This window comes from Nothobranchius furzeri, chromosome 5, assembly GCF_043380555.1.
Source record: "Nothobranchius furzeri strain GRZ-AD chromosome 5, NfurGRZ-RIMD1, whole genome shotgun sequence".
Lineage (NCBI taxonomy): Eukaryota > Metazoa > Chordata > Actinopteri > Cyprinodontiformes > Nothobranchiidae > Nothobranchius > Nothobranchius furzeri.
The window spans coordinates 42,867,152-42,882,118 of NC_091745.1; positions in this window are offsets into that span (position 1 = coordinate 42,867,152).

Here is a 14,967-nt window from a genome sequence, read left to right on the forward strand (position 1 = left end):
GGGGCACACGCACGCATGCCGCAGCACCAAAACTGGTATCATCACCATCATTGTGGCTTTATCACCATGTGTGGGATCTCTTTGACAGTTTAATCCTTCCACGTGAAATGAGCTTTAGAGCGATGTGGTGTTCATCTGCAGTGGTTGCCAACAAGTTGAGGAGAACACTTACTAGTGTAGCGGAATATAGTTGGTATATTCTTACACTTTTATTAAGGTTCAAAGATATCACTGATCCAAACCTGAGCTGGATCATTAATCTTTGGACCAGGCCCTTAGAATCAAAAGAGGTTGTTTTTACCACAGGGAATTTTATTCAAACACCTTGTATTGGATTAGAGACAAGAAGAGAGAGAGAGATGGGACGTTTAAGAATATTTATTTTATAATTATTCAAAACAATCACCAGGACCAACTCTCTAATGATGGATGCAGATGGATGTAATGCTGAAGTGTTGGTGTGTGTGTGTCAGTTCAGAACCTCCTTCTGGTGGAGGCGAGTCTGAGTGCGAGGTGTTGTTGCCCTAACTGACCGACGATGGATTTCAGGAGGAAGACATGAGACGCAATCTATGCCGATCTACGTACCGTGCGGAGACTTCCGTGTTAGATCCGGATGCCAGGTCCTCGACCCTCCTTGGTGCTGGAACTGGTGAAACAGCGTCGGCAGCACGGCAAACCAGTCTATGGATAGTCTCCCGGTACAACGGCAGATTTCAGCGTCAGGTAGAGACCCCCCTTTATTGGGTCATAGAGTTCAGCTTTTATTCTGAAGGAACCGTCGTCTTGTTGATAAAACGACAGAGTTTTCCAGCTTGACAGTTCTCAGGTTAAAAGTAGAAAATACAGCTGGCCAGTCTGTACTTCACTTAGCGATGATGGACATCAGATGGATTTGAGAGCTGGTTGAACTACGTTGGAACTTGCGGTGGAACTTACGGTGGAACTGAATTAAAATGGCGTTGTTCTGTTTTATTAAGCTTAGTTGTTTATGAATCTTAACCAATTGGAGTGGACAGATTAACTAAACACCACAGAGCTCTGTCACGCATCAGAAAGGAAGTTCTGATTGGACGAGTGAACAATGTGTCATGTGTTTACCTTATGTGGATCAGAATGTCTAGTTCAGTTAGCCCAAGTCCTGTTATTCATTAAACACATAAATCATAACATTGTGATTTCACAGATCAGTCACCTGATTATTATTGACCAACAGTTGTTTTGATTAGCTTTATTAGCATTAAAGTTCTTTGATTAACTAATGAAAAGCGTTCTTCGTCCTTCTTCTGTCTTCTTTGCTGGAATGTAAACATCACAAGCAAGCACACAACCTTGGCAATTTACGCACACTGTCACTGTGTCAAAGGGCAGCTGTTGAGGGCAGAAATGGCATATTCATAACGCTACACTAGAGACTTTCCAAAATGTTCAAAAGGTTTCTCAGAATTGTCATACTGGTTGCAGGTCCCTCTTAAAGCATTATTAGAATTTGCAATAAAAAAATCCATCCATTGTCTTTTGATTATCCCCTGTCAGGTCGGGTGGTAGCAGCACTTTTTCACTTTTTGAGCCGATTTCCTCCTCGTGCGAGGATCTATGAGATGGGGGCGTGTTTCGCTCTGAGCGTCGCGTAGTACACAGGGGCTTACGAGAGGACATCAACACCACTAGACCAGCTACCGATCAGCAATCACAAGCTCACACGAACTGCTGCTGTGTTTGATATTTTGCTCGTCCCTCATGAGTGTGTCGCACTGTTGAAGCGGCTGCGTCCCAAAAAGTACCAGAACCGCTCACGGCGCATGCATAAACATGCGTCATCACAGCTCGCCAACTATTTCCCTATCAACACGTTATTCATTTTTATTTGTACACTTTATTTCACACACAATGACAAGGGTTGTCAAGAAAGTGTGTTTTCAGAGTTTATGCCAAATTAAACTGATAAAACATTGAAGTACTTTGTTTCTTAAGTCTTCCTCATCCAACCCCCATAAATCCTCATCCAGTGTCCTCCTACAGCAATCTTGAAGGACACCAATTACAACACGATAAAAAGTCCGACGTGTTGTGTAAAAAATGCTATTTTTAGCTCTTCCGGTGAATCCCAAGACATTCCCTGAGCAACGGAGAAGCATATTCCCCCCAGCGTCTTCCAATAGGTCTCCTCCTGGTTGGCCGTGCCTAGAAAACCTCGTCTTAGTCAGATGTCCAAGCCATTTCAACTGGCTCTTCTCGATTTGGAGAAGCAGCAGATCTACTCCGAGCCCCTCCCAGATGATCAAGCTTCTCACCCTATGGGACATTTTCCAGATCAGGGAGGAAGTCATGCCTCACGTGGAGGGGTGTAAATGTTTTAAGGTCTTGTTTATGAGTGAGGGAAAGATGGAGTGCGACGTCAATAGGCAGACTGATGCTGCGTCTGCTGTGATGCTGGCGTTGTATCAGTTTGATGTGGTGAAGAGATATCGGTTGATCTATGTTCCAACCCTCACCTATGGTCACGAGCTTTGGGTAGTGACCACGGCTACACGTGGCCAAAATGAGTTTTCTGCGCAGGCTGTTGGAATTGTTTTATTTTAAAAAATGACAAGTTACTTAAAATAGTAGTTTTAGGGGTTTTCATGGTTCAACAAAGTTGACACGCCTGTTCAGCAGGCTCTGTAGAAGCCAGTTAATCACCTGCTGTTTAAAATCAGGTGTGTCGAAGCAGGGAAACCTCTAAAACGTGCTGGACAGCGACTTTCCAGGACCAGGGTTCTCTACCCTGATCCATACGAATAAAGCCTCTTCCAAATGTGGGCGTTACATACTGATTCAGTGTGATTGCACATGAAAAATAGGAATTTGTTTGAAAATTTGTTTCTCCAACTAATCCAAAGAGGTTCCAATGAAGGCAACTGGACTTGAACTCCTTTGGATAACCATGACCTGGACGACTGGGGACCTAGTGTTTCCGGCTAGTTACAACAGCCCTGTGTGGGGGGAATAACGATGTTAGAAAAGATTTCTAGTTGTCTTTTAATCAACAGATTCTACTATCTCATGCTGCTTTCTCAGAATTTCTTCTACACTCGAAAGCTCTGAAACTGGTTTACTTGTGAAGGGCAGACCACTAGTTGCTGTTTCTCTTCTTCTTGTTTATTCAGTAACATTTAGAGACTTCTTGAGCATTTTTCACAACACCATCAGTGTCTAATAAATCATTTTTAAGGGTACAGAAGTCAAAAATGAGACATGATGAGGTCAGTCTGCTGTCCGGTCAAGACTTTGATGACAATCATAGACTTGTTTGTCTTATTTCCCAAACAGCTGTCTTGTGAGCGACGTCTTCTTTCTGTTCTCCTGTTCACGAACCCCTCTCCACCAGCTGTTCTGATCGGTTTTTATTTAACGTTTTCCCCAGACAGCACCGGTTGTTTTTCAGCTTCTTCTCGTGGTTTGCCTTTTCCCTTTCATGCTCAGCAATGCAGAGGTCTTTGAGATCTGCGTCACCAGTGACCTGACTGATCTCTGTTTCCCTTTCTTGTTTCTGCCTTCTCTGGCTTCTTCCTGCCAGTTAATCTTTTGTTGCTCATTCTCCAGTTTCATTTCACCTGACTCTGGTCTGAAAGATGAAAAATGTACTTTATTTGTTTTCCTGAAGTATGCAACGTGTTGTCATAGGGGTCTTCGTGTGCCACAAGTAGCATAATGGAAATTAGCTTTTTTGTGTTTTCTTCTAGAAGGGATGCAGTTGTTTTAACTTCCTCTTTTCTATAAACGTGAGACTTGGTTAATTAACGAGATGCAACAGGAAAGGTGTAACAAATCCTGTCTGTGCATGGGTCTTTCTAGATGAAAGAAAAAGGATTTTCAGTGTGCCTTACATTTGCCCTGCATTTAGACAACAGTAAGACAGTTTGGGTTTGTTCCCCTCTCAGGCATAAGATGAACAGCTTATTTATTTCAGTGAGACATTTTGTATGTTAGCCAGAGGTCGTTCCAGACATTTTTGTTGTAAAAAACCCAATCGTGAAAAATTATCTTGTCTATTAATAATCAATAAACCTTCAGTATCGTAACATTTTTATTTAATTTACTATTTTGAGTGCCTCCGTAACATCAAAATAATGCAATTAAACAATTTCTTCTGCAAGTAGGAACCTGTTCATGCTTCCCTTCTGCTCCACGTGAACCTGAGCTGTGCACCTGCCTGCACGTAATCTCATGTCTGCAGGGGGCTTGAAGTCACAACGTTCTGGAGTTTTCTCAGACAGACTCGTGGCTATTTAAATGCTTTTCTGGATGAATCCACGCTCCGCTGCCACACTGGAGCTACTTTGGAATTTCTCCAAACGAAAATAAGTCGCCAAGATTCTCTAAGACGGATTTCTAGACCTGCAAAGCATGTGCTGTTATGCTCCCGTGCTTCAGCTGCACTGACTACTGTTCGCAGACGCGCTCCGAGCTAAAGTCCAAAGATTTTCAGCGAGCTGTCGACAGTGAGACGTGCTGAGAATGGTGTCCAAGTGTGAGATAATGCTCTGATGGTTTTGTTACCTCCACGACAAACTGTGTGTAACATTAAAAATGTCCGGGTGTATGCATGACTCAGGGTGTTAATTGCAATCTGTCAAAGTGACGGACAAACTTCAGATTTTTCCATTACAAAAACGATCAAATACAGGATATATCCTGTTAACGCGACCCCTGGTTCTACAGAAATCACAGGAGGAAACGAACAGCAAAAAGGTTTCTGCTACTCAGAGATGGAGATGGAATGATTCCATGCCACATAGACGACTACTGATAGAGGCATCCTCTCATGGAAGCCATCACTCACAAAGCATGTCTTTCATTTAATTTTTTTTTCCTTTTTTAGGTGAATATTTAACAATCTAGTGGTGTGATGTCACGTTTTTATAGAAAAATAAACAAAACTACAGTCGTTTATACATAAACACTAAAAACTTGACCAATTTATTTGCAAAAAGAAGCAAACATCAGAGGAAGCCCTAACATCAGCACTGGAGCGGAAAAGATTCACCTGATGACAGCTGAGGACATGTAAACACAAGTGACAACCTCTCTAAAAACCCTCTGACTCAATCGGTCTCATGCTCCATTTTTTTCATCTTCTCCTCATCATCTCATTGAAACACACACGTATACGTGTGCTCATGCACACACACATGCACTGTCAAGCACATCCTCTTCCTGCCAGGTGTGAAGAGGCAAACGGCAGTCAGTAATTGGTGAGAAAGCACTCTGTCACTTTGCTGGAGGATAGATTACATCCTATATGTTCCTAAAATGACAGAACATGTAAAAGAGAAATCATTTTCTCTGCTGCAGAAACTGAAAAGTGACTTTGTGAAGGGAACATGGAGGTGCAGTGTTACCTTTCTGTAAGAGATTCGAATTAAAAATGCAACAAAATTTTAAAAACTGTTCATTAATTTACTGTGAAACTAACTTGGAGTTGTTTTTCTCATGCAAACATGCTAATTCAGTTCAGTTCAGTTTGTTTTTGAAAGCAATGAAGAAGCGCCTTCACATAGCGCCACGAAAAAGTAACAAAACGTGTTTGTATTTAAAAAAAAGTCTGGAAAGCCTCCCTCAGCAGGCCCACCCACATCCGCCCCTCGCGATAGCCAGCCGGCCAGGTAGCCTCCGTGTTTCCTGCAGCAGGCTAAATATCAAACAGCTGCAGGAAGCTGAGCCATCCGTAGAAAAGCCAGAAAAGAAAATGAAGAGGTGGTGATCATTTACACTGGATTCATTAACTTGGTTCAGCTTCTTTAACTCATTAACTGCCATTGACGACTAATGGGCTCGACACACGGGGGGCAAAATTGCCTCTCCTCATTCATTTTCAATGAGACATGCTTGACAAAGCGATAATCGCGGGCCTCCCTCCAACTAAGCGAAATGCAAAAAACGTGCGTGTTAAATTTTGCGCTTGTGCACGTATCGTGCACAGGCGACCCAGCGACGCGATCCCAGAAAGTTTAAATATTTTCAACTTTTCATCGCTGTCACTCGGACGAGGACCAATCAACGGAGGTTTCATTCACTGACAATGAGCGGACAGGATGCTCCGTACATCTCCGAGCAAACATGGAGGAGAAGTTGATACTTGCTTGGTTTTTTTTATATAGTAAAATCAGAAGTAAGATTTCTCATAACTCTAGCAGCACCTTGTGAAACATCATATCTACCGCTTTTTTAACTCTGAACCGCTTAAATAACCTTAATTCCCTCCAACCTGACACAGCCAATCAAAACAACTGAAGATTCGATTTCGCCATGGAACAGAACGCGTTGACGACTTTGCCGCTGGCCACTGCCGCGGGTCGCCTCCCGTGTGTCAGGTAATAAAAGCGATGAATTTCGCTGATCGCGGTTGTTTGTCGCCTCCCGTGTATCGAGCCCATGAAGTTGTCATTTTAAATCCAACTGTTCACTGCCAGCCGTTATTCACATTTTTTTAACTGTGTGGGCGTCGGACGAGCCCCCGCACCGTGAGAACAAACATCTCAGCTCTAAAGCCGATCTTCATCCGCATACGTCACACATCACGTGATCAGGAAGCAGAAAATCCATGTGTTGGGAGATCGTTTTGGGCCGCTGCTGTAAAAGAAGTGAGCCAAGAACCGGAAAAGCTGCCGATCACAATTCAACAACGGATTATGAAAAAAGGGATAACGCTCGAAACGCGCAGATTCTTCCTGATGTAAGAGGTGAGTCTTCGCTTTGTTTTGGTTGTTTTGGCGTCAACATCATCCTAGCGCAACATTCTGTGACTTTTAAAAAAACAGTAAAAAGGGTGAGAAACGCTGGTGGTGAATGAGTTAAAGAGGCTGATAACATGACAGCAAACAGCATAAGGAAAAAACACGGAACTGTTCCAGATTCACTTTTACCGTATTCATGGAAATGTTATGGCCTAACTTTCAGTTTTCTGAGGCTCTCTGCTATGCTAGCATGCTAACAACAGGTTGTATTTGACCATGTGGGGTGGGGTGGGGGGGCCTCCAGGTCTACTTGGTTTTTGGCCCCCAATTACTTTATACGGCCCTGTCCTTCAGTATGTACACAATCACAACACCTCAAGGCTTTTATAACTCACACAAGAAAAATCCCTGCAGTGTTCTCCGTCAGGCTTGCAAGGACGAACAGAGTCGAGCTCTCTTTTCTAAACATCCGTCTGTGGAGATGGAGAACGCAAGCTTGTGATTGGTCAGGACGCCACTGTCCTCTACAGTGCTGCCATTGTGTCCTCAAAAGCATAAAGAGAGCTGAGGATATCTAGCAGCAGACACAAAACCCTCTACAAAGCTTGAAGAATACCTCACAGGAAAACTCTAAAAATGTGAGCATTTTATTCCCCGTGACTGAATGAGTGAAAAGATATGAAGCTAGCGTTTTATTTGTGGACAGAAATAATGGGAAACGCGGGTTTAGAGGTGGCGAGCACATGAAGAGGTAGAGGAGGATGAGTGACAAATTTGTCCGTGTTAAAAAGTCTCTTAAATACAAAAAAACACAATATAAACACACAATCTTGGACCGGAAACGTGACAGGAAACCACAGAACAGTGCTACGCCCTCTGTCGTCATGGCGGGGAATTGCTCCCCAGGAGACGGGGCAAATTGTCTCCGTCCGTGCGTGTCTCACCCGTGTGGAGCTGATGGGCAAGTATAATTTCCCTCTGGGATTAAAAAAGTATATTTGAATAAATTAGGCTTTACTCCTCCTTCAGAGTCTCGACGAACAAGCCACACCAGCTAGTTCTGTTTTCTTCTCATGAGTAAATGTCCAAAAACAGAAAATGTCATGAATCATTGTGTGTGTGTGTGTGTGTGTGTGTGTGTGTGTGTGTGTGTGTGTGTGTGTGTGTGTGTGTGTGTGTGTGTGTGTGTGTGTGTGTGTGTGTGTGTGTGTGTGTGTGTGTGTCATCCACTGTCTGAAGGCAGTAGTTAATCTCAAGAGATGTAAGCCACACACACAAGCTGCTGCCTTATCACCTGGGGTTCACTCATGGGACCTTTCTGTGTGTCATTTGTGCAGTCTGCCTGGGGCAGGTTAGCAGGGATCTCAGGAGAGATGTGCCACACACACACACATACACACACACACACACACACACACACACACACAAGGTTGGAGGTGACACTATGACACTGTCTCCCCGATACCGGCTTTATGTCAAATGTCAATGACAACTGGTCACCTATGATGCACACATGCACATGTGAAAACACACACACACACACACACACACACACACACACACACACACACACACACACACACACACACACATGAATGTGCATACTCCCAGAGACACATATGCTCATTTCTATGCCTTCACTCTTTTACGTGTCTTCCTAAATATCAGATGAATTAAAAGAGCCACGCTTCAGATTTCACATCTGATTTTATTAAATAAACGTCTTCCACTCTGTCACAGCTACCAGAGTGTCAGAATGTTGATTCACGTTTCAACAAACATAGATGTGTTCTAACGAGATCGACAGGCTAACAGCTAGTTACAGTGAATGAGTTACACTTTATGGTGGCAGCACCTCCACCTCCACTCGGTGTGACTCGGTCTGACCAGAGGGTTAAAACATTTTCTCATGCCTCTTAACAATTGTTTAAAGTAGTGTATCTATGAATATATTGTGAAGGTAAAAATAAATAAAATAAAATAAAATAAAATAAAGTGGTTCTCTCTCATTTGTTTAAAAACCTTCACCAATAACACAGCTTGAAGCAACTTTTGGACCATGGCCGAACCGCCATACTTCCCCGGGTCCTCCATTCATTGTGCACTCACGTGTTTAGCATCAGAACTGGTTTGAGAGGTTCTCTGCTCAATATTATCATTGGAGAAACAGCTGGCTTCAAATTTAGGACAAACTACCAGAGTCCCCAGAAGAAAAACACCATTTGAAGTCATGGACAACAAAAGACGTGTGGACCTTTCCTCTGGCATCTGGTTCCAGCAGAAGAAGATATCAGGGAAGATACCCGAGGGGAGCGGGAGTGCTTGTTTGCAGATTTGTTATAACAGCTCTAATGAAAAAGTGTTGCAACAAACTGCTAAGGATGTTTTGGGGATTAGAAATGTTCCATAATGGCATCATTCCTATTTGGTTTTGGCTCTGCTAGCTGCTATCTTGTCAGTTTGGTCATTTATGATCTCTGTTTCTCCAAACTGAGGTCATTTAGAGAAATGTCTACAGCAGTTGGGATTAACAAAGTTTTTTCTAAGTATTTAAAGAAACAAATGTGCTTTTGCAGGGGGCAGTGTTGCTATGCTGTTTGGGACAAGAGTAAAGCAGACTACTTCGATTATTGTGCCGTCCAGAAATGGTCAGTTTTCACCTACAGATTGACCTACATGCCACCGGTCATCTGCAGACATAAATTCCATCCTCTAAGGTAGATTTTACATTCTATCTTCCAACAAGCCCAGAAGATTCTGCAGCTCTGAACACATGAAAACATATTGTCAACAAACTGTTCCCGTTTCAAGGCCTTAAAGCTTCCTTTATCGCTTCTACAGGATTCCTCATGCCTCTGAATAAAGTGAAGGTTTTCAGCTCATATGAGTAAATTACTGTAATCATGAAATGAAATGAACAATATGGTTAAATGAAATGTTTTGATTAATCTGTGCCTAAGTTAATAAGGTTGAAATGAGTTATGATCAGTAATGCTTGGTTTAACAAATGAATCATTATCTGCACTCATACATAATGTTCATAAGATAAAGTAAAATTTCTGCACATATATTTTTTTCTTACCCACAAATCAGAGCATCCTGTATCTGAAAGAAGGCGTGATGTTCTGAGGTTTGTTTGATAACACCCCTTAACATGACACGTCCCGATTGGCCAAGTAAATCATAATATGAGAATATTAAAACAGAATCACTGACGGAGTGATTCAGCATTGTGTGAGATTTGTTATATTGTTGACAATATGTTATCATGTGTTCAGAGCTGCAGAATATTCTGGGCTTGTTGGAAGAAAGAATGTAAAATCCACCTTAGAGGATGGAATTTATGTCTGCAGACGACCAGTGGCATGAAGGTCAATCTGTGGGTGAAAACTGACCATTTCTGGATGTTACATTATGACTATTGCAGAAACTGTGGAAATGTTTAATATTCTTCAACAACTGGTCCAGCCTCATAACTTTACATAATAACAATGAAGGAAATACATGGAATTTTACATTTTTACCTTAACTTTGTCCCACATTCGCATGCTGAGAGTGTGAGTTAATGTATGTGTGTGTGCATGCGTCCGCACATTTGTGTTTGTGTCTTTGTGTGTTTGTGTGCATGTGTGTGTTTGTGCACACGTGTGTGTGTGTGTGTGTGTGTGTGTGTGTGTGTGCGTGCGTGCGTGCGTGCATGTCTGTGTGTGTGCGTGTGTGTGTGTGTGTGTGTGTGTTCCACTGATTCACTGCCCCGTTAGTTTAACTCTGGCTGTGTTTGCTTTCTCTGACAGAAACAACCTTGAAATGCGACAGATGTTCAAACTCAACCTGCTGAACTTCAGAAATCAAAGCTGGACCCGTTGTAATGAGCTCCTGTCAGTTAAGGAAAGTAGAGATTGTGGTGGTAAAATACACACACACACACACACACGAAAAGGGACACCCTCTCAATTGCACATAGCAAATAATTAACAGCTAAGCTTGGGTCAGACTTTGCAGCTGCTCTTTCTGGATAAGATAACACACGACTGTGTGTGTGTGTGTGTGTGTGTGTGTGTGTGTGTGTGTGTGTGTGTGTGTGTGTGTGTGTGTGTGTGTGTGTGAAAACACCTGTTCAAACAACTCTTTAGAAATATGACTGAATAAATACATTTCATATATACAGTGACCAGCCATCTGTCTGTTAGGAGGTTGTAAAGAACTCCACCAACATCACGGACACTGTTGACAGCACTAATATAATAAATCAAAGGGACTCATATTGATGGTGTCATGGCGAAACATGCTGTGGGTCTCGGAACATTTTCGGTTCTTCAGATCAGATGAAGAAAGGTAAAAGATTTGCTATTTTAGGCCGGCAAACAAATGTCAGTCAGAAAAGTTAAACTGACTAAATACAAAGAATAGTTTTCAAATTATGGTTAAACTTGTTAGAGGAACAAAAAACGACCTTCTCTTGGCAAACGTGCATTTGCAATGTTAGCACTGAACCTGTGGAATCAACTTCCACTCGAGATTCGAAGCTCAAGCACCGTATGGAGCTAGGGTTGCTCGCTGTCTTAGGGCAACAGCGTTTGATTTATATATATATCTTTATTTTTTATTTTTTTTGTCTTGTTGGACACACTGTCACGATGTTTAGGACCCAAATATGCAGAAACCCAGGATGACACGAGGCTGGGGAAGATGTAAAGTAAAATCCTTTATTATAGGGGTAAACAAAAGTAATCCAAAAGGCTGGGAGCCAACAGTCCAAAAATCCAGATAGAGATCTGGAGATCCAAAAATACAAGAGGCACGAGAAGACTAGATCCAAGCACTAGAGGCACGAGAAGACTTGACAGAATTACAACAAACAATGGACCGACACCAAACAGAGACAAGACAGGGCTTAAATACACAGGGAGAACAATTAAGGAAACAGGAAGCAGGTGTGTGGAGTGAGGGCTGGAGGGAAGGCAGGTGACACAAACGATCTAAATGGGGGAAACAGAACCAATAGAGGGCAGATAAACCTAAACATAAAACTAAACCTAAGACTGAGGGAAGGACTCACACAAACACATACACATACTGACACACACAAACTCATACACACATACAATGAACTGCGGCAGGACATGCACACACACACACACACACACACTGACACAAATAAACTCACACACACTAACACACACATACACTAAGCTGGGGAACAAGAGGCTGGAACTACAACTGGAGGGGCAGAGGATAACTAAATGAACACCGGTCCTGAGGGAATGATAAGAAGGCCTACAAACACGCATAATAGAGACGCAGACAAAGGACACATGAGGGCGCTATGAGACACAGAAGGGAATCTAGAGAGAGATGGAGAACACCAGGAGGCACATGAAGGAAGGGGCAGACGCAGACCATGACACCCACAGGCATTTACCTGGTCCACTTTCTAGAGCATTATGTGGACTAGCTGACATGCCACTGTATCCTAGCTCATTTTTTATGTTTTATGAATTTTCATTTTTACCTGGTCTGTTCTATCATCTATCTTATTTATTGAGAGTTTTTATCTATGTTTTAATATTTGGTTGTTTCTTGCCTGTGTCCAGCATTTTCAACCATTTTGATCAGTGATGGTAAAGCGCTTTATAAATTAAATTAATGAAATTAACTTTCCCTTATTTACATTTTTTTAGTCAGCCACATTGAAGTTGTTTCCAGCATGACTGGCCTGTTTAAGGTCAAAGGTCAGACTCCCTCCTTCTAGTAGAAAGCAGAATCCATGGCTCTATCAGTTACAGCAGATTGCCAAAGTCCAGACACGGCAAAGCAGCCCATACCATCATAGTACCACCACCATGTTTGGCGGTTGCTGTTGTGTTTTACTCTATTATGCAATGTTTGTTTTAGACCTGGTTTAATGGGATGCACACCTTCCAGATTGATCCACCTTTATTCCTCTCATTAGTTACCAAAACTTTTTTCCCAAAAGGTTTGTGTTCTGATTTTTACCAAAGTGAGATGACCTTTTATCCTGTATACATTTTTTTTTTGCCATCTAAGGTCTTGGATTAGAGCTTTACCCATGCCACTTTCGCCCCAGTTCTATCCGTGACAGCTTCACAAAGTGAGGCCAGCAGTGCTTTCAATGCCGTCCATGGTTATTTAATTTTTTCATTTGTTCAAAACAGGAGATGCGCAGCCATTTGAGACATTGTTGGAGAACAAAATAGCATTTTGGATTTACTTAGGCAGAAACATTAAAGGTCATATTTACTTATAGTTTTAATTCATTTGCAGTGGTCTCCAATAGGAATGAATGCCTTGTTATTCGTACTCTGGGCCAAAAAAAACGCCCTGGTGCACCTGCTTGAGGACTTAGAAGTCAGCCGGAGAAAGTAGCTTCAAATTAAAGGATTTGGAGTTATTTCCTGATATTTGGACATCTCTCCTAACAGAAACACAACTCCACTGACTGTGTGATCTGCAAAGTTGATGTTTTATCTCCACAAATAACACAAGCCTGGAGGAGATCTGCTGTGTTCTGGCCTCCCTACACTGGCTTCCGGTTTGCTATCGCTCACAATTCAAAATCCTCATCTTTGTTTATCCTTTCTTCCAGGGTGGTAGTCCCCCCTATCTAGCCACTCTCCTGAACAGACACTCCCCATCACGCGCTCTGCGCTCCTCTGACCAAGGCCTGCTCGCTGTCCCTCGTTCTAGGTGTCGTACTCGCGGGGACCGGGCTTTCTCAGTCCTAGCACCGTCACTCTGGAACCAGTTGCCACCCTCAGTTAGGCTGTCCCCATCTCTGCCAGTCTTTAAGAGTCACCTAAAAACCCACCTCCTCCGCTTGGCGTTTCCTGAACATGTTTGATTTTTGCCCTCTTTTATGTTGAATTTATTTCACAGTTTTCAATGGTTCACTCAATCCATTGTTTTACACATTTGTCCTGTACCAGGATGATTCACCTATTTTGTAATTTGTATTTTGTAATTTTAATTGCTTTTATTTTTGATTTATTCAATATATTTACCTTCAACTGAACCATGTTCAGCGCTTTGGGCTTCCTGACAGGGTTGCGGAAGGCGCTTTATAAATAAAGCTTTGATTGATTGATTGTGTGGTGGAGTTGCTAATGCTAACGGTTAGCTTCTGCTAGCTGAGATGTTCTCTGCTGTTTTCTGGACTCTAAACCAACAACAGCCTTCCCCGTCGTGAGTCAAGATGGGTGAGTCCATGAATGTTAAGTGGCAGTGTGACGTAGAACTGTCAGGATTTCCGAACCCTACAGTCTCACATCTAATTTCTATCAACAGCTAATGCAGAAGATATGTGTAGGAGACGCTTTTCATGTTCAGCCTGCATGTTAAACTTGATCGATTAAAATCAGAAATAAAGAATAAATACATTTTTAGTGAAGCTGACCTTTAAGTGGAACTGAAAAAATGAAGAAGAAATGGGGGAAGACGTTTACATTTGTAAACTGTTATTGGTTTGGTCATATATGGCAAAAGTATCTTAATGTATAAAATAAGAATAATAAAAATAAAGTTTGTCAGCGTTACCTCTGACCCATAAAGACCAGCTGTTACAATATATTTTTATTCCCAGTCAAACCATTTCCAGTTGTTGGCGGAGCAGCGTATCCAGACAACATGTAAAAGTGGGCCCCATAATACTGTTTACTGGCAAACTGTATGGGTGCCAAGAGGGTTTGTCCGTGGTTTCCATGATGGCCCCACAGGGATTTGCCCACATAGATTTTACCAAGCCCATGTATGAGTCAAACCATCTGGGTCCCTCTGAAAACCCACGTATAGGGCCTGTAAACATCTCTGTGGGCAAACCCCTATGGGACCATGATGAAAACTACAGACAAACCCTGTTGGCACCCACACGGTTTGCCCACATGTACCCATATGGAGCCCACCTCTGCATGCTGGCTGGGGTAATTAAATTGTACAGATGACATCAGAAAAATGAAATTCTGGTGCAAAAGTCCATTTCTGTCAGTGATCCAGCTTAGACTGAGAAACCATCTAAAGGCTCGGGAATCCTTTGCAGGTGTTTTAGATTAGCTGATTAGAGTGTGACACTTTGAGTCTAGAATATTGAACCTTTTCACAATATTCTAACTGGTTTTGAATGTTGAGTTTTCATAAGCAGTAAGACACATTCTTCACAAACATAACACAACAGGCCTGGGTTATGGCTTTGCATGTAATGAGTCCATCTAATAAATTAGTTTAATCTTTTAAA